This window comes from Cupressus sempervirens, chromosome 11 (genome assembly GCF_028749045.1).
Source record: "Cupressus sempervirens isolate cs-2001-9-10 chromosome 11, ASM2874904v1, whole genome shotgun sequence".
Lineage (NCBI taxonomy): Eukaryota > Viridiplantae > Streptophyta > Pinopsida > Cupressales > Cupressaceae > Cupressus > Cupressus sempervirens.
The window spans coordinates 584,947,118-584,967,336 of NC_143128.1; positions in this window are offsets into that span (position 1 = coordinate 584,947,118).

Below are 20,219 nucleotides of genomic sequence, written 5' to 3' on the forward strand. Positions count from 1 at the left end.
GCATTAATAGAAAAAACAAAAGACACTAGAGATGCAACTTCATCAAAGAGAGAGTGTATTTCTTCAAGAGTAGGAATACAAATCCAAAAGATGTGATTCTATAAATAATATGGTGATATACAGAAGAAATGAATCCCAAAAAGGTGGTGATGGAATAACCAAGGATGGAGATAGAATAATCAACATAATGTTATTCTTCATGGAAAAATTAAATGTGTTAAGTGGTAAGTAGTCACATTCCATGTAAACAATTAAGTGTTTATTAAGTGAAATGTTCAAGATATGGATTCAAGAAGGAAATAACACCTCTAACTTCAACTGGCATAAACTATGCAAGATTAAAAAATCAAAAAACATAACTTAGCCCAACGGATCGTTCTCAAAATCAACTTTTTGATGATATCTTGTTTGCCCAATTTATGAGAAAGTTATGATACAAAAACTAACACCCACTTTTTATGAAAAAGCAAACAAAGTGTGTGATGGTTTGCAGGTCATCAAGCTTAGGCTTGCGTATGTTGATCTAATATCATGCACTTGTAGACATGTCTCTTGCACAATTGATGTTAGTGTACTTCATAAGTACACTACTTTTTTCTAAACTTTAAAAAAATGATTTATTTTTTTATTAAAAAAAAAATTTCTAAAAACTTTAATGTTCTTCTAAAAAATGAAAGTTTTTTATTTTTCATCAAAAACCGGTTTAGGGTTCCTAAAGGGGAAAAATTTCTCAAATACTTATGTGAGTGAAATAGGACAAATTTTATATCAAAATTCATGAAAAAAATCTTGCACATGTAATTATGAGGTCTATTTTCACTCAAAATGCCTTGAATGACAAGGGTATTCCATATATATAAAAGAAAACTCCAAACCCTCAAAGCTCCAAAAAAATCTTCAAAAAATGAATAGGAAGAAATATTTCTAAAGCTCTATGTTGAGAATTGTGTCTCAACCTTGCAAGCTTTTTCTAGAAAATTGTAAAAAATTCTAGAATTTATTTGTGGAAGTTTTCCACATGTTAATGAGTTGGAAAAAGGTGTATGAGTTGTTAAAAATATGTCTAGTCTCTAGAACAATGTAGAAGAGCTATTTTTACAGTGTAAACAACTCATTATATGACTTTTATGGTAGTTTAAACTAGAGGACAAAATTATGGACGAAAATGGTATTCTTGGAGTTACAAATTACAAGCGGGTAACATGTGGCATGGTTGTTTTGCCCATGGTTTTGGCCCATGGTTCTATAAGACCACAAAGGGTTTCCAAGTTGCAAATCACTATAAAAGGAGGGCTTGGAGAGGTGTTTGAACATCGAGTTTAGTTTGTAAGACTGGTGCTAGGATGAGTCTCTCTGAGTCCAAGTCTGAGTTTGAGTTGTGGTGATATGCTCATGTAAGAACTTGCATTGCAAGTGTATTGTAATCTTCCAGATTTGAGAATACATTGTGTGGGTTTTGGAGGGTGGGGTTTTTCCTCCTAGAAGGGTTTCTCCACAATAATCATTGTGCTATGTGTTCATTGTTATTTTGATTATATCGTTATGCATTTCTTGAGATCTTTGCAATAGTTAGTTGAATTTGCATAATCATCCCCTCAAAGATTAGTGTAGGAAACGATTCCGTGCACCTTTGCTTCCTTACAAGTGGTATTAAAGCCTAGCCAATTTTGGTTCTATTTGTCGGGTGCAGGGTTTTTTGAGCTAATCAAGGTTTGAGTGGGAGCTTGTGCAGATGTTTTTATTTCTGTGTTGTAGGATTTCAAAGATGGCGAGTAGATCAAGGAGGATTGATGTAGAGAAGTTTTCTAGCACAAACTTTGAAATGTGGAAGCTGAAGATGGAAGATCTATTGATTGATCGGGATCTATGGGATGCAGTTGATGAAAAGAAGTTGAGGCCCATAGATCCAACTTCAGCTGTAGAGTATGATGTGAGAGATAGAAAAGTTGAAAGTCTCATCAGATTGTGTCTTTAAGACTCTATACTGATTAATGTCCATGAAGAACCTACCGTGAAGAAGCTTTGGAAGAAGCTAAGTGAGATCTATCAAGCGAAATCACTTGTGAACAAGATTTTCTTGACGAAGAAGGTATTCCTTGAGAATGGAAGAAGATGGATAGATTTCTAAGTATATGGAAAGTTTTAATATGTTTGTGACTTAGTTGACCTCAGTTGGGGTGTGGATGGATGAAGAAGAAGGTACCAAATATTGCTATATTTGTTGCCAAACTCGTGGGATAGTCTTGTCATGGCTATAGGGAGCATTTCAATTGTCTTGAAGATGAAGCATGTTGTTGGTTCTCTACTTTCTAAAGAGATGAGAAGGAAGGTCTCTTTAAATGCCAAAGAGGCTTTGAGTAGGAAGACCAAAGGAAAGAGGCAAGAACGAGAAGTAACATGGTTGTTCTAAGTCCAAGAATAAGGGGAGATCAAAATCTCCTAGTAAGTCCAAGGTGATCTAATCGAATTGTGTCAAACCTGGACACTACCATGAGGACTACAAAGAGGAGAAAAAGAGAAAGAAGAAGCAAGATTTTGATTCTAAGTCCAAGAAGGAAGGTGGAGATTCTTTCATTGCAGCCTTGGCCACTCATGCAGTGGACAATGCATGGTTGATTGACTCGGGTGCATCTTTTCACATGACTCTTAATAGAAATTGGTTTAGTAAATATGAAAAGTTTGATGGTGGTAAGGTGTATTTGGGTGATAACTCAGTTCTTCATATTGTTGGTCGTGGAAGTATTTGCGTGAAATTTTCTGATGGTAGAATTAGAAGATTTGATGGTGTCTTACATATCCCGAGACTAGCGAGGAATCTGTTAGTAAACTAATAGATGTAGGTGTGCATGTACAGTTTTCTAAAGTAATTGTGAAAATGGTGAGAGGTGCTATGGTAATAGCAAGAGGAGGTAGATTGGGTACATTGTACCAACTTGATGCATGCACAGTTGAGTGCAATAGTACTTCTTATAAGGCTGTGAAGAGGACTACTTTGTTGGAGAAGAAGAGGGTTTCTCTTTCAACAAATGGTCATGGTTTCTAGGTACCCACGGGTGCTCTATCTACTAAATCAAAGTTACCTATGGAGAAGACTATGTTATGGCACCGAAGACTCAGCCACATAGGTGAGAAAGGTCTACAAACCTTAAAGAATAAAAACCTTGTTGATGGGTTGAATGACTACAATCTTGATTTTGATTTTTGTGAGCATTGTAGCTATGGTAAACGAAACCACATTCAATTTTACTCAAGTTCTCATATGTCCTCATGTATTTTGGATCTAATCCATTCAGATTTATTTGGTCTAGTTGATGTTCCTTCTATTGGTAGATCAATTTATTATGTTTCTTTTATTGATGATTTCAGTAGAAAAACATGAATTTATTTTCTTAGAAGTAAAGTTGAAGTTTACAATCGTTTCAAAGAATTTAAAGCAATGGTTGAGTTGTAGACTGGAAAGAAGATAAAGCATTTGAGAACTGATAATGGTGGTAAATATTGCTCCAATGATTTTGACACATTTTGTAAAGATTGTGGTATTAAAAGTGAGAAGACAACTGTTTATTCTCCATAGCAGAATGGAGTTGCAGAAAGAATGAACAGGACCTTGATGGAGAAGGCTAGGAGTATGCTAACTGGAGCTAGACTGGAACAACAGTTTTGGGCTGAAGTTGTAGCCATTGTCTACTACCCAATAAACAGGTCTCCTACATTAGCTCTTGTTGATAAGACACCAATGGAAGTGTGGTCGACCCAAAAGCCTTCACTTAGATATTTGAGAGTTTTTGATTGTGAGCCATATGCTCATGTGCCAAAGGAGAAGTGAACAAAATTGGACAAAAAAGTTGTCAAATGTATCTTCATCAAATATAGTTATGGTGTGAAAGGATACAAGCTTTGGGATCCTGTCGCACAAAAGGTATTTTACTCTAGAAGTGTTATTTTTAGAGAAATTGGGCCTTCTTCTATTACAGTGTAGCCAGAAAAAATAAAAGAAAAGAAATAAATAATTGGTCTTTTGGATTTGATTGTGTGCGCTTTTTTAGCATCAACGTTTTGGATCATACTACATGATCCATCATCAGGATGAGAAAGTGCAGGAGTAGAGATATCTCTACTGCACTTTCTCATCTTGATGATGGATCATGTAGTATGATCTGAAACGTTGATGCTAAAAAAGCGCACACAATCAAATCCAGAAGACCAATTATTTACAAATGGATTGTGGAAATCTGTTAATGTTAAGAAAAGAAATATGTGATTCAACTTCCTTCTACACCTAAGAAAGTTGAATTGAGGGCCTTAGAAAGATGAGATGCTGAAGAGAGCTCTACGAGTTCTAAATCATCAAAGGAAGAGAGAGAACTTGAACTTGAACCAGATCTTGTTCGAAGGTCTAGTAGACAGAGGAAAGTACCAGAAAGGTATGGATATTCTCCTAATGATTGGAGGTGTATATTTACTTTGAATGCTAATATTGATGAACCCAAATTTATAGAAGAGGCTATTGGTATGAATGATTCAGAGTCCTGGAAGATAGCCATGGAAGAAGAAATGATAGCGCTTAAGAGGAATGACACATGGAACCTTGTACCATTGCCTGAAAGATGAAAATTTGTTGGTTGTAAATGGGTGTTCAAAAGGAAGATGGGTTCAGATTGAAGCATTGAGAAGTATAAAGCATGTTTGGTTTCAAAAGGTTACTCTTAGGTTGTAGGAATTGATTATGGTGAAAAAATTTCTCTTGTAGCAAAAATTACATCCATTCATCTTTAACTTTCAATTGCAACAACTTATGATCTAGAAGTTGAGCAGGTGGATGTGAAGACAGCTTTCCTTCATGGAGATTTGGAGGAAGAAATTTATATGACATAGCCAGAGCACTTTGTGGTGAAAGGTAAAAGTCATTTGGTCTGTAAATGGAAGAAATCCTTGTATGTGTCCTAGGATGTGGTACCAGAAGTTTTATACATATGTATTGACTTTGGGATTTGTGGGATCCAAATCTAATTATTGTATATACTACAAATCTGATGGTGATTATTTCATGGTTATTGCCTTAAATGTTGATGACATATTGTTTATTGGCAAATGAAAAGGTTTAATTGTAGAATTAAAATCGCAGCTCTCAGCAAAGTTTGAAATGAAAGATCTTGGTGCAGCAAGGTACATTCTGGGAATGGAGATTATAAGAGATAGACAAAACAGAAAGCTTTGGCTAGGCCTTGAGTAAGTATGTTGGTAATATTCTAAGAAGATTCAATATGCAGGATTTCAGACCATTGAGTGTTCCTATTACTATGGGAATAAAGCTTTCTAGCTCACAATGTCCTTCATCCCCATTGGAGATGGAAGAGATTAATCGATTACCATATCATAGTACTGTTGGAAGTTTGATGTATGCTATGGTTTGTACAAGACTAGACATTGTCCAAGCAATGGGAGTACTTTCCCATTATATGTCTAATCCAGGAAGAGCACATTGGGATGCAGTAAAAAGAGTTTTCAGATACTTTTGGGGTACCTTTGAGTACTCTATATGTTTTCATGGAACGGGATATGAGCATTCCTTGGATATTCAAGGCTATGTGGATTCAGACTGGGCTAACGATGTTGATAGAAGATCCACCAGTACATATGTGTTTATATTATTCGGTGGTGCAATCAGTTGGATGAGCAAGCGACGAGCTGTGGTCACTTTGTCCATTACAGAGGAAAAGTATATGGTAGCTACTCATGTTTGCAAGGAAACCATCTAGCTTAAGAGATTGTGTTCAGATATAGAGTTCAAATAGGGTGCAATGACAATTTATAGTGACAGTCAGAGTGCAATCTGCCTAGCGAAGAACTTGACATTTCATGCCAGGACCAAGCACATTGATGTACAATATCATTTTGTGAGAGATATGGTCGAGGATGGCAAGGTGAAGTTGGAAAAGGTGGAGATTTTGGCAAATGTTGCTAATGCATTAACTAAGCTCATGAGCATAGAGAAATTCAGATGGTGTTCAGATTCTATGGGCCTCTCGGCCCCTAGCATTTAATTCCATGACAGTGTGGATCCCCTAACTTTTGCAAGGTGTTCGAAAAGTGGGAGAATGTTGAGAATTGTGTCTCAACCTTACAAGCTTTTTCCAAAAAATTGTAGAAAATTCTAGAAATTGTTTATGGAAGTTTTCCACATGTTTATGAGTTGGAAAAAGGTGTATGAGTTGTTAAAAATGTGTCTAGTCTCTAGAGCAATGTAGAAGGGCTATTTTTAGAGTATAAACAACTCATTATATGACTTTTACTGGGGTCTAAACTAAAGGACAAAATTATGGACGAAAATGATATTCTTGGAGTTACAAATTACAAGTGGGTAACATGTGTCATGGTTTTTTTTCCCATCGTTTTGTAAGACCACAAATGGTTTTCAAGTTGCATATCACTATAAAAAGAGGGCTTGGGGAGGTGTTTGAATCATTGAGTTTAGTTTGCAAGACTGGTGCTAGAAGGAATCTCTCTGAGTCCAAATCCAAGTTTGAGTTGTGGTGATACGCTCCTGTAAGAACTTGCATTGCAAGTGTATTGTAATCTTCTAGATTTGAGAATACATTGTGCGGCTTTTGGAGGGTGGGGTTTTTCTCCCAGAAGGGTTTCCCCACGGTAATCACTATGTTACGTGTTCATTGTTATTTTGATTATATTGTTATGCATTTCTTGAGATCTCTATAATAGTTAGTTGAATTTGCATAGCCATCCCCTCAAAGATTAGTGTAGGAAGCGATTTTGTGCATCTTTTCTTCCTTACACTCTAATACCATGTAGAAGTTGTGAAAACCAACTTCACATAACTCAAAGAATGTCGTCATGCAAGAAATCTATCACGAGAGAGAATGAAGACAAAAAGAAAAAGGAAGATATAAATATGAGAGACTTTATTATTTAGGGAGGGAATTAATAAAATAAAATGAGATCAATCCATATAAAGGAGATTAAAAAAAACCTAAAGGGATGTATTTAAGAGTTATAAACTATTAAATCCCTAAAATGCATAGCTAAGTTAAGCTTAAGAAGGGAATAAAAGGTGACTTGATGAAAAACCTAAAGGGATGTATTTAATAGTTATAAACTATTAAATCCCTAAAATGCATAGCTAAGTTAAGCTTAAGAAGGGAATAAAAGATGACTTGATTAAGACAATTAATTGAAATGACTTTTACTTTAACAGTTTCTTCCCCCTTCACTATGTGTCAGCAACTCTTTCATAGAGGTGAACATTGAGATTGGTAGTGAGGATCTGTGTTGTCAACTTCTCACTTTTTACTTATTAGTCCTATAGAGGTGGATGCTTCTTGTTGAGGTGGAGAATGTCTAAATAGAAGAGGTGATTTTCTATTGTTGGGGGTCGCATTATTATTTCCTTCATTCCTTTTCTCCTACTACTCATTATATTGAGATGAATGCCTCTTCTAATGAGGTGGAGAGGGGTTGCATGAGAGAAGAGAATTGTTATGGTAAGAATGCTTCCTTGATGGCAGTGTTGAATAATTGCAAGAAAGTTGTCGATAAAATTTATAGGGGGTTGTTTGAAGTCCCAAAGTGTATAGCCCACAACTGCCTAATGGAGGAGATATGTACTCTTAGTTATGGGACCTTTGTTAATTCCATGTTTCTTCATGATTGGGTATTTTAGATGAATTTGGACATCATCAAAGATATATTTATGATCATGTCTTAATATTTTGGAAGCATTGTCAAGACCCAAAGAATATAAGTTATTTACTATTAAGGTTTAAGGAGCCTCGAAAACCCTAATTTTGGGGCTTAAGCCTAAGTGTTGTGTTCTCTTGGAAAATCTGAGTTTTTAATGATCTATGTTTATTAACTAGTATTTATTTGTTGGGTATTAGATGCCACTTTCTAATTCTTTATCTTTTTATAACTAATTATTTGGTTGGGTTTAAGATCCTCGTCAAAATTTGATTGTATAAGATTTTAAGGTCCATTCAAAACCTATGTCTGTGTGTTTGATAAAAGGCTAAGGCCCAAATAATTTTATTAATTTATTAAAAAATAAAGTACATGCAAAATTTACTTTAAGGAAGATACATTGATTGATGAAAAATACACAATGCAAAGAGGTGTCCTTTTTCCCTTTCAACGAGTCTAATACAATCGATATTTTCATAACCTTAATCTACAAAGCACCACTTACTCCACTACGTCAATTAGAGTCAGCAATAAAGAGGAGATTTAGGAAAATGGGAAATTAATAGATTTTATTGGCCTAAAATAGAACATGAAGAATGTCAATTCATGTTAAAAGTCGATCTAGACCAAATCTTAGAGACATTCTTACCAAGACATAACAACCATTTTTTTTCAATATTTATACAATAATTTTGATATCAACCTATAGATATTTAAACTAATTTGCAGAGGAACAAAATCTATTTTTGTTCTTGACTTAGAGACTTTGGTGAGTTCATATACAACTTCATGATAATAGTTTTCCTCTGAGACCATAAAGTATAATATAATTAATATAATTAAAACACATACTTTTGCCAATGCAGATATCACATTCCTTTAAACATTAGATTTGTGTGAAAGATTAAGAAACTTGTTGTGGGTTCCTTACATAACAAATGTATCTAACAAGAGGGATACCCATCAAGGCTGAGGTTTATTAGGACACCAAAGGGAGCATACTACCACCAAAACCTTGTGATCATAAAAAATATTCAAACACATAAGACAACTATCTTGAGTTAATCATGGTGAAGCTTCGAAAAATAAAGTTTACTAATATACAAAAAGAAACTTTAACCAGAAAATAACCATTTTAAGCCTTGACATAGGCACACAATTATTTGTGTAATCCTTCCCCTAAGGAATCAACAATTATCTACTAATATACATAATGAAACGTTAACTAGAAAATAATCATTCTTAGCCTTGACATAAGCACATAATTGTTTGTATAATCCTTCCCCTAAGGCATCAATAATTATCAATGAATTTTCATTAAGCCAAATAAAATAGTTAAGTTTATAGTTGTAAAGGTAGCTAAAAGATACAAACGAAAAAGCTCCAAACAAAATGCATTAGAAGATGACATTTTTCTTTTCTCAAACAACCCAATCCATGATTATCTCAACAAGATAGGGTAGAAAATCCCTAAAGTCCATGAGATGTTTAATCAAATATACTTATGTTACCTAAATGGCCATACTAATAGATTACATGAAATAATTTTTCAAGCTATATGTATATTAGTTGAGTTTAATATTAATAAAAGTATGAAATTAGATATTATCTTGTTTGAAAAGTCTTATAGAGCTAAATATATAGCTCATACCTATAGAACTAAAGAGATGTGGATTATTGCAAATGTTAATCAAAAGCCAAAGATATCTCAATCAATTCATAAAATGTTATATATCTTCCTATATAATTTCAATAGACCCAAAAAGAAAAAAGGAGAGGATGTTGGCTACTCTTCAACCAATGAAACAAACAAGCTCCCTCAAATCTTCCATGGCTACAGTCAGAGCCCTATAATGGACAATACCTTCCTCTAAAAAATAAGTCTCTAGCCAATTCTCCTCCACCATAACCAAAATATCAAAAAGCATCATTAAAAATTTCATATTATGCTTAATGACCTCCCTCTAAACCTATAAGCCTTCCAAATCATCTGACAACATAATAGGATAGGTAGGAACATGGTAGTTTATCAACATTAGTATGTTATAGTTGTTCACTCTTAGAATAGTGAGGTCATTTATTATATTGACCAAGATCCTGTCTAAATCCCTTAAAGTTTGCAATATAAACATTTATCTACATAACCTAGTTATCATGTCTCTATTATTGAAAATATGCATAGCAATGGCAGTCAACATGGAAGGGATATTGGGATTATCTCTAAACTGGTCCCTACAATTAACAAAATTTCCACCCAAGCTATTCAAAATAGTTCTCTAAATAACTCTATTTTTAACAAAGAGAATTTGGAGAATATGGTCAAGGGTGATAGGGGTATTAAAGTCCATTTTCTATTAGAGTTTGTAAGCTTGATAGGGGCTTCTATACTGAAGTGGAGGAAGAGGGATATGGACAAGAGGATTAAAAAGAGGGGAGTAATAATTAGATTGCAAAGTTCCTTACAAAATGAGAATAAATTATTTAAGATGTTAGTTTCATGGAAATCATGATATCTAAGGGAGCAACCAAGATAAGGAAGAAAATATATAAGATTATATGTGAAGGACACCTGAATACTAGAACGGACAATAGTTAGACTAGAAAAGGATTGTAAAAAATCTTCTCCATTAATGATTATAGAGAGAATCACCATAATCTAAGAGTGCGAGAAACACTTGTGATGCAGGAGCATCTTGGGTACTTGGGCAATCTTGCATTAAGCAAAAATATTTTCTATTTATTGTTCCTATTTTTTGTTCATAAAATATCTTTTGTCATTTGTGTTTTCTTTTTTTGTATAGTTAACTCCTTAATGTGGACCTGTTGTGGATCTTGACCCTATGCTTACGGAAATTAATTCCATCATATGTTGAAGTTATCCTTCTATTTCTTTGAGACATGTTTGTTTCCTGGAAACTTGAGTAACATTCAAGTTTGGATTTAATGAGGTTATGTGTGGTATCAAGGATTTTGCAGCCTTGGGGATGTCTTCTTGGATCATAAGTGGACCTATCTTTGTCCCTGTAGATGTTAATTTGTTGAATTATAAGGTCATTGATTTCTCCTTTGGGGAAGGACCTATATTTTGTAATATTTTCCTACCAAGATGACTTGTGGTCGTGTTGGCTATATATTTTGGGATCTAGGATCAGGAAGGGAAGAAAAAAGTTGGATAGAAAAATGATAACCAGAGTTGGCTCTGTAAGCTTGAGGTTCTAAGCTCGTTGATTATAATTTGATTGTATATGGAAGAAACTAGCTAGGTCTTAGGCACGATATGTTAAGAGAAGATCATCTCATCATATCTTCCTTGAAATATATATAATTTCTTGTGATTTCTCCTATATTGTGTTGGCTTCTCTAAAGTAACTCTAGCAAGGGTATCTTGGGAGTGGGTTTTGAGTTTCCTCCTTTCTTGTGTCAAGTGGTATCAAAGTGAAGAATTTTTTATTTACAAAGTTTTGGGATCATGGAGAACCCTAATTGGATTAATTGTAGGATAACATATCTAAATTCTAACCTATAAATCAAAGAAGGTTATGATTCTTTTAGGAACTATTGTTAAAATGGTTCAAGTTTGATAAAATGCAAATAATTCTATAATAGACATGTTGAGACAGATCATAGCTAGACTTGAAGCTATTGAAACAACCCTTATAAGAGGAGTACACCTTGAGGATGTTAGTGATGAAGAAGAAGAAACAATAGCACCTAATCTTGGACCTGAAGAAGAAAAAGATGAGGAAAGACATTTTAAGCCTTTGGATAGAACAAATTCAATACCTACTTTTGAAATTTTTACTTACAGTGTAAAACTTGCCCCCAATGCTTTGTTGGATTGGATCTTTGGGATTGAGAAGTACTTTTATTATGGAAGTATCCCTTAATATAAGAAGGTGAAGATAAAATCTACAAATTTGAAAGGATATGCCTCTCTTTGGTGGGAAAATTTTCAAACTGATAGACAAAGAAGGGGAAAAGGACAGATCAAGACTTGGATAAAGATGGTCACTAAGTTGAAAAAGAAATTCCTCCCTATTGATTATCAAGTTAATTTATTTAGAAGAAGGCAAAATTTGAGACAGAAAGGCATGACTATGAAGGATTATATTGAGGAATTCTATAAGTTGGACATTCTATCTAGACATGTTGATGATGAGGTTGAAAATTTTGCTAGATATCTAAATGGTTTAAGAACTTCTATACAAGATGATATTAGTTTTTTGAAGATGGAAAATGTTGAAGATGCATAATTGTATGCCTTGAAAGTTGAAGAAAAGTTTGCAAAGAAACAAGAACATAGAAAAGGAAAAGAAGTGGAAAATTTCAGAAAATTAGAGGAAGATCTTATGGAGAAAGTAGTAGATATGAGAATGCATCTAATGATAAGGGAAAATCGGAATGGAAAGAAGATAATGGAAGTAGAAGAAGAAGTAACTAAACTAGAAGTAATTATTTTGGTTACCCTAGGAATAATAGTATTGACAAGAGAGAAGATAGATCTTAGTTTGAAGGTACTTGTTTTAAGTGTGGAGAAGAAGGACATAGAGCCTTTGAATGTAACTTTTATGGTAAGAAGATAGGAAGTAGTAGAAGAAATACTTTGATTCAAGAAGAAGATATTGATGCCCTAATAAACCTTAAAGGGGAGAGAATCTGATGATTAGGAGAACCTTTTGGAATTGGAAATTAAATGAAGAACCTATTGTGAGGAAAAGTCATTTCAAGACCAAATGTAAGATTGAAGGAGAGTGTTGCAAAGTAATCATTGACAATGGTGGTTTTGATAATTTGTCATTTGAGGAGCTGGTATCTAAATTGAAGTTGTAGAGATTGAGACATCGTAACACTTGTCATATTGTTTGGATCAAGGATGAGCAAAAATTACTTGTAAGTGATCAATGCCTTATGAAATTCAAGATTGGGAATTATTTTGATGAAGTCATGTGTGATAGTATGCCTATGGATTGTGTTCATATTATTTTTGGAAGAGCTTGGTAGTATTATAGATAAGCTTTACATGATGGTAGGTTGAATCAGTAAACTGTTTGGACTAATGGGAAGAGACAAGTATCATTGCCTTTAATAGAGAAACCTGAGGAAAATTATTGTACTATGGTTAGCGATTTCTTGGTTGAATGAAATTAGTTTGTGAAAGACATGAAGAAACATGATGTTTTCTTTTCTTTTATCCCTAAGAAGACTAAGAAACAAGATGAACTAGAGCATGCACTTGAGATCAAATCTTTTTAAACTGAATTTCAAGATATTATTTTAGATAATGTACTTGATAGATTACCCCCTATAAGAAGTATTAGTCACTCTATGGATTGGATATCTAGAGTTAGTTTTCCTAATAAAGCACCATATAGATTAACACATGTAGAGAATGAAGAATTGAATAGACAAGTGCAAGAATTACTTGAGAAAGTTTGATTCCTTATGCAATACTTGTTATATTAGCACCTAAGAAAAATGGGGAATGAGAATGTGCATTGATTCTAGAGATATAAACATAATAGCAGTGGAGTATAGGTTTCCTTTACTAGGATGGACGACATTAAGGATTTTTTGAGTGGAGAAAAATATTTTACAAAGGTTAATTTGAACAGTAGATATCATCATATTAGGATAAGAGAACTAAATGAATGGAAGACTACTTTTAAGACTAATGAAGGTTTATATGAGTGGTTGGCTATGCACCTACGAGGTTCTAAAGAAATTTTGGAGTAAGTTTGTGATTGTATACCTTGATGACATACTAATCTATAGTGAGACTAAAGAAGAACACCTAATCCATACCATACTAGTTTTGTAGAGGTTGAAAGAGGAAAAGTTGTTGTTAAACTTGAAGAAATATTCTTTTATGAAAGGGGAGATTTTGTATCTTAGTTTTGTGGTTTTTGTGTTAGATTAATAAGGTGTTTTCTTATTAACTCTATTTTACTTAAGCTAAATTTAGGCATAAAATATTTAATTATTTTATTAATTATTATCATGTAACCTAGGTGTTGGAAAACACAATTGGAACAAATGTTGTGCTGTCATTGATGTCAAACCTACTATAGAGACATTTACTAATAGTGTAGAGTGTCATATTAGTTGATTGATGAAGATGATTTCAAAAGAGTGATAACTAGATGAACTAGTGAAGTTGTTGAGTGAAGAGGAGAAAGTATGTTGGAATTACAATGGGCACTTGATCAATCATTCTTTGACAAGATAATATGTCATTTAATCAGTGTATGAAATATAGAAGTGTTGAGTTAAACACAAGTAAAGCCTAGTAAACTGTGGTCGATCAATGAAGGTTAATGATGCAAAAGATTAAGAAACTCAAGAGATGGTTGAGTAAATAGTATTATCCAAGTGATAAATATGATCAAACAAGATGAAGAAGAAAATATGGTAGTGACCGAGTGTAGTGAACACCAAGCGAGCTAGTGGAAGTTGAACGAGATAGAATAGTAGTGACCAAGCTACACATTGTTAACCGAGAAAAAGAACATAGCAATGACAAAGTGTCAAAAAAATAATAGTTTTTGAAAGAATCAAGTTTGAGGATGACATACTTGAATTTTCAGATTAGTCAAAATGCTTGGATGATAAGGATTGATGAATTGGTGTATTTAATGCATGAATTAAGTTTGATATGTGATCAAAGGAAAGGATTTAATGAGAAGTTTCTAGAAATATCAAGAAAAGAGTAGAAGGACAAAAAGATGGATAGATTTGTTGAATCTAATCAACCCTTAAGATCTACATTGATGTTTAAGTGGAAAAAGATCATAGCTACCTATTCAAGGAGTCACAAGAGATGTTCTCTAGGGTTGGTTCATTGTTGATTGGTGATTTTGTGGAGAACTTGTGAAGAATAAAGTAGCAAAAGAAAACTAAGAAGATTGGTGAAGTATGATTGCTTGAAGGGTTGCCAAGAAGATTAGAGAAGGAGATGCTAATGAAGTCTAGTCAATGAACCAACAAATGAGTCAAATGGAGATCTGAATTTTCAAAGTGAGTTGTATCTAAACAGATCAAACCTAGCTATTACTTTCTAGCCATTATGGTAGTCAAAATCCTTTAATCAAGGTTGACCTAACAATCATTTTGTAAATCCTTTAATAAACGTGAAATTCTAATGAAATGATCCAAAGTCCTCTAAATAGGGCACTCCTAACAGGGTGATTAAATCCTTTAATAGGGTCATACCTAATAGTGTGTTTTGTAACCTTTAACAGGGTTGGCCTTTAACTGAGCTCACTTCAGAAGAGTGAAAAGTGGTAGCATGTTACTTGGTGGTTTTTCCCAAATTGGATTTTCACATTAAATCCTAGTGTCATATGTGTGTGAATGTTATATGTGTGATGCATGTTATTTATTGTTGTTTATTTACTATTAGTCGGCATATATTGAACAAAGAGCATGATGAGTGGATATATTAAGTTACTGATGAGTTGCTCTATGGACCAAGTAGTTTTATGAGCTTGAATGAGTTATTTGAAGTTAGTAAAAGTTGAATTGGTACATCTAGATCTGAGGATAATTAATTCACCCCCCCCCCCCCCCTCCCCCTCTTATTTATTCTCAATATTCTAAATATTGGTATCAAAGTATAGGTGCTTGTAAGGAAAGTTTGAAGGACTTAAGCCAAAGATCAAGATGTACAAGAAAGAGAACTTCCCACAATGACAATGACTGATGAAACTGCATCTATCTGGAGTTGGAGATTTTGCATTGTATTACATGAAAAATGAATATATTGAAGTTCCTAGACCCATGACTATTGAACAAATGAAGGAGAAGCAAGAGCATAATCAAATGATGATAGATCTGGCATCTTCCCTAAGATATGTTGAATTTTATGATGTCAAGGAGTGTACTACTGCAAAGAAAATGTGGGGAAAGTTCACACAAATCCATGGAGGAGACAAAAATGTGTTGAGAGCTAAAGCTTAAAGTTTGAGAGGAAAATTTGTTGACATGAGAATGAAAGAAGGTGAAACTATTGCACAATATTGTAACCGAATCAAGGAGGTTGTGAGTGCTACCAGAGGAGCTAGAGGTATTGTATTTGATGAGACTATGATAAGTAAGGTATTGAGGACTTTACTTCCTATTTATGCAATTAGAGTTTCTACAATTCAAGAACAAAGATGTACACGTGTTAATGATCTGACCTTGGAGAGTCTAATTGGTAGACTCATTGCATTTGAATTGTCAAATTCTGATAATTATACTTGGTTTAGTGTTGAATGTTCTTTCAAATCTTAACTAACCCTTGGTGGATCTAAAATAAAGAATAAGAGAAAACATGTGGACAATGATAATGAATCAGATGATGATCTTGATGATCTTGCAGCATTATTGGCAAGAGGGCTACCAAGAGGAAAAGGAAAATACAAAGGTAAACTCCCTATTATCTATTTTGCATATAAAAAATTTGGTTGTATTGTTGCAAGATGTCCTGAAAAAGATGAGAAGGAAGAAATGAATGACAAAATATACTGAGGAAGGAAAGATAGTAGTGATATTTGAGGTAACAAATATTACAAAGGCAAAGGTAAGAAATCTTGTTACATTGTTGAAGCAAATGGTTCTAATAGTGATTCTAATGAAAACAATGAAGAAGTTGTTTATGTTGCAATGAAAGATGAATATGATGAATATGAAAAAATTGAATTGATTTCACATGTGAATAAGAATGATAGATGGATAATTTATAGTGGTTGTTCACATCATATGACTAGTGATACAAGTAAGTTTGAAAAGTTGGAACATTATAATGGAACTAGTATTAAGTTTGGAAATAATGCACCATGTTATGTGAAAGGTAAATGATCAATTATATTGAATGATAAGATCAAATGTGATAATGCATATTGGGTTGATGGTTTAAGATATAACTTGTTGAGTGTGGCATTATTGACCAGTTTAGGCTACCGAGTTGAATTTCAAAATAGGAAGGAAAATATTTATGATGCTACTAATGAAATAATTGGAAGTGGTAATCAAACAAGAGGTGACTTGTTCTATCTAGACGTATCTGAAGATACTTGTCTATTTACACAATTAGAATATGTTTGGTTATGGCATAAGAGGTTATGTCATGTGAACTTTGATAATTTGGCAAGCATTAGTAAGATTAAAAGAGTAAGAGGATTAATGACAAAGTATAGTTTCAAGAGAAAGACCTATTCTTCTGGTGATATTTTGGAATTGGATCATATTGATTTATGTGGCCCCATTGGAGTGCAAATATATTATGGTGACAAATACTTTATCCTATTTTTTGATGATTTCTTTAGAATGATGACTATAATGTTTCTTAAAGAAAAATCAGATGCATTTCAAATGTTTAAGTGGTATTGGCTAGAGTTGGAAAAGAAATAGGAAAGAGTCTGAAGTGATTGAGATCATATAGAGGAGGTGAATTACATCAGATGAGTTCAACATATACTACAATGATAAAGGAATAAAGAGACAAATGAGTGCACCAAGGACTCCACCACATAATCGAATAGTTGAAAGAAGGAATTTAGATCAATCATTGACTATGCAAGGACACTAATGATGGAGAAGGGTGTTTCACATAATTATTGTAGAGAAATTGCACGTAGTGTATTTTATACTTTAAATTGAGTTCAAGTTAAGAAACATAAAAACAAAACACTTTTTGAAATTTGGTATGGCTATGCACCTAATGTGAATTATGTCAAAAAAAATTTGAAGTAAGTGTTACATACTGAAAGATGCAAGGAAAATAAAACTTGATGCAAAAGGTGACGAAGGTATATTCCTAGAATATTCTACTAAAAGTAAGGCATATAAGTGTTTGAAATTTAACACTAACAAAATTATTGAAAGTTAAAATGTTAGAATTGATGAATTTGCAAAAAAAAAATGAAGAGGAATTCAAGAAAGAACCTGAAGATTACATAAATTTTGTCTACATCTATGAAGGAGAATACAGTACTTTACCTAAACCAAAGAAAGAGGTTGTTAAGCATCAATAGCCAAGAACTATTGAGGTTCAACAGAAATTTTTTTTCTAGCATCAGGCTATAGGAGTTGAGTCATAGACAGAAGACATCAAACATCAAAGAGAGGAAATCGAACACCAGACACAACATGTTGAGTTGCAACCAGAGATACATGATGAAGATGATCATGCAGAACCAAGTGAAATACATGAAGAAGAAAGAAGAGTTAAACCTATCTTATCAAATTATGTAAAGAGTAACTATACAATTGACCAAATATTGGAAGCAAAGATTTAGGAGTTGTGAAAAGAAGTTGAAGAATGATACATGTTTACTATGTGAAGTTAAACCCAAATTAGTTAAATTTTCTTTGGAGAATGAAGATTGGATTAAGGCAAAGTATGAGGAAATTGATCAAATAGAGAAGAAAAAGACATGGACAATGGTACCAAGACCAAAGGATAAGAATGTAATTGGAGCCAAGCAATTATTTAGAAACAAGTTGAATGAGAAAGGTGAAGTCGCAAGGAACAAGTCAAGACTAGTTTATAAGGGATATGCACAAGAGGAAGGAGTTGACTATAGAAAGAAATTTTCCCCAGTTTCAAGGTTGGAATGAGTGAGAACTTTTCTTGCATATTCTTCTTACAAAGATTTTAAGGTATATCAAATGAATGTCAAATCTACATTTCTAAATGGAATCTTAGAAGAAGTCTACATTGATCAACCTAAAGGATTTGTTGATCTTAGAAAGAGGAATATGGTATGAAAAATACATAAACCATTATATGGTTTAAAGTAAGCCCCTAGAGCTTGGTATGAAAGGTTACACAATTACTTGGTGAAAATTGGTTTTGCAAGAACTAATGACAATAACAATTTGTATATGAAAAGTGAATCTAAGAAGAAGATATTGCTAGCTGAGATTTTTGTTGATGATACCATATCTGGAGGACATGATTTATTGTGTAAATCATTTTATAATGAGATGAAGCAAGAATTTGAAATGTCAATGTATGGAATGATCAAGCTCTTTGTTGGTTTACAAGTTTATTAGATGAAGAAAGTTATTTATATTACTCAATCAAAGTATATCAAGGAGATATTGAAGACCTTTGGAATGGAAGACTCAAGACCAATTGGAACACTTATGGTTACTAGTCACAAACTTTCAAAGAGTGATGATTCTACTAAAGTGAATCAAATATTATACAGGTCAATGATTGGAAAACATAATATGTTGTACATAGCAGACCTGACATTGCATTAGGAGTTGGTATTGTTGCTATATTTTCTACTAATCCTAGAGAAAATCACATGATGGTTGTGAAAAGAATATTGAGATGTCTAAAAGGAATAGAAGGCTATGGATTATGGTTCAAAATTTTTACACAGATGTTGATTGGACTAGAAACATTGATGATAGAAAGAGTACAAGTGGAGGCACTTTCTTTCTAGGAAGGAGACCGATTTCATGGATAAGAAAGAAGCAAAACTATATTTCTCAACCCACAATAGAGGCTACGTATGTTTTTTTTTGGTCGGTAATAATATTTTATTGATTCATATAAAAACTTCAAAGATACATATATTGGACCAATAGAATAGCCTTTCCTCATCTAGTACAACTTATGTCATCTTCATCTAAACAACTAAACTTATATCCTATTCACATGTTGCCCCTTTAATTAGGCTTTACATATTACACATTACAATATCCACCTTGACCAAATTATATGAGAGACCCTTTAAAAGCTACCATCTGCCCTTCTTTGGCTCTGTCCTAAGGCTGCAAAAAAATTCCACTTTTTCCACTCGCTAAACCACTTTTTTCATTGCCAAATTCTTCCTTGAGAGTCCTATATAGCTTCTTATTCTTCCAAAATCCATCAAAACCAGCTCTTAGCTTTATAACCATTTTTCTGTAGGCTACTCATTGTCCGCTACAAACTTCAACCCCATTGACGTTCTATTTTCGCTGCTTATCCTTCAAATTTACAATGTAAACACAAAATTTAAAAACCTTGCCCTAGTTTTTATCTATGAAAAAAAAGGAAATATTTGTCCCTCCTTTAGATTATTCTTCCACCTTTATCGTGAATAAAACCCTCACCACCCTCCTTTTCTTCCTATTTCATGTGGTTCTTTAGCATTTTGAATGGGAGACCAAAAACCCTATCACTTTTTCGTCCCTCCCTCTCTTTGAAACTGCGGATCTCCTCTACCAACCAAAGCCATGCCACTCTAATCTTAGCCTTGTAAGATTCCCTATCCACTCCTGTCGGCCACCATATAAAACCAAATTTACCTGAAGCTTTCCCTTCCTCTTCATCTTCAAAACATTCACTTTAATTGAACCCTTGCCCTGGCCATGTCCATTCCATCAAAGAATCAATCCCTACTATCAGATCTTTGAGGAATAATGACTTCATCACCCATTCAACTTCCTCTTTTGGAAACTCCAATTCCAATCACCATGCCATCACTATAGCTGATATATCCACATTGACTTTCCAATGGTGGGTTGAATTTTGGAACAATTCC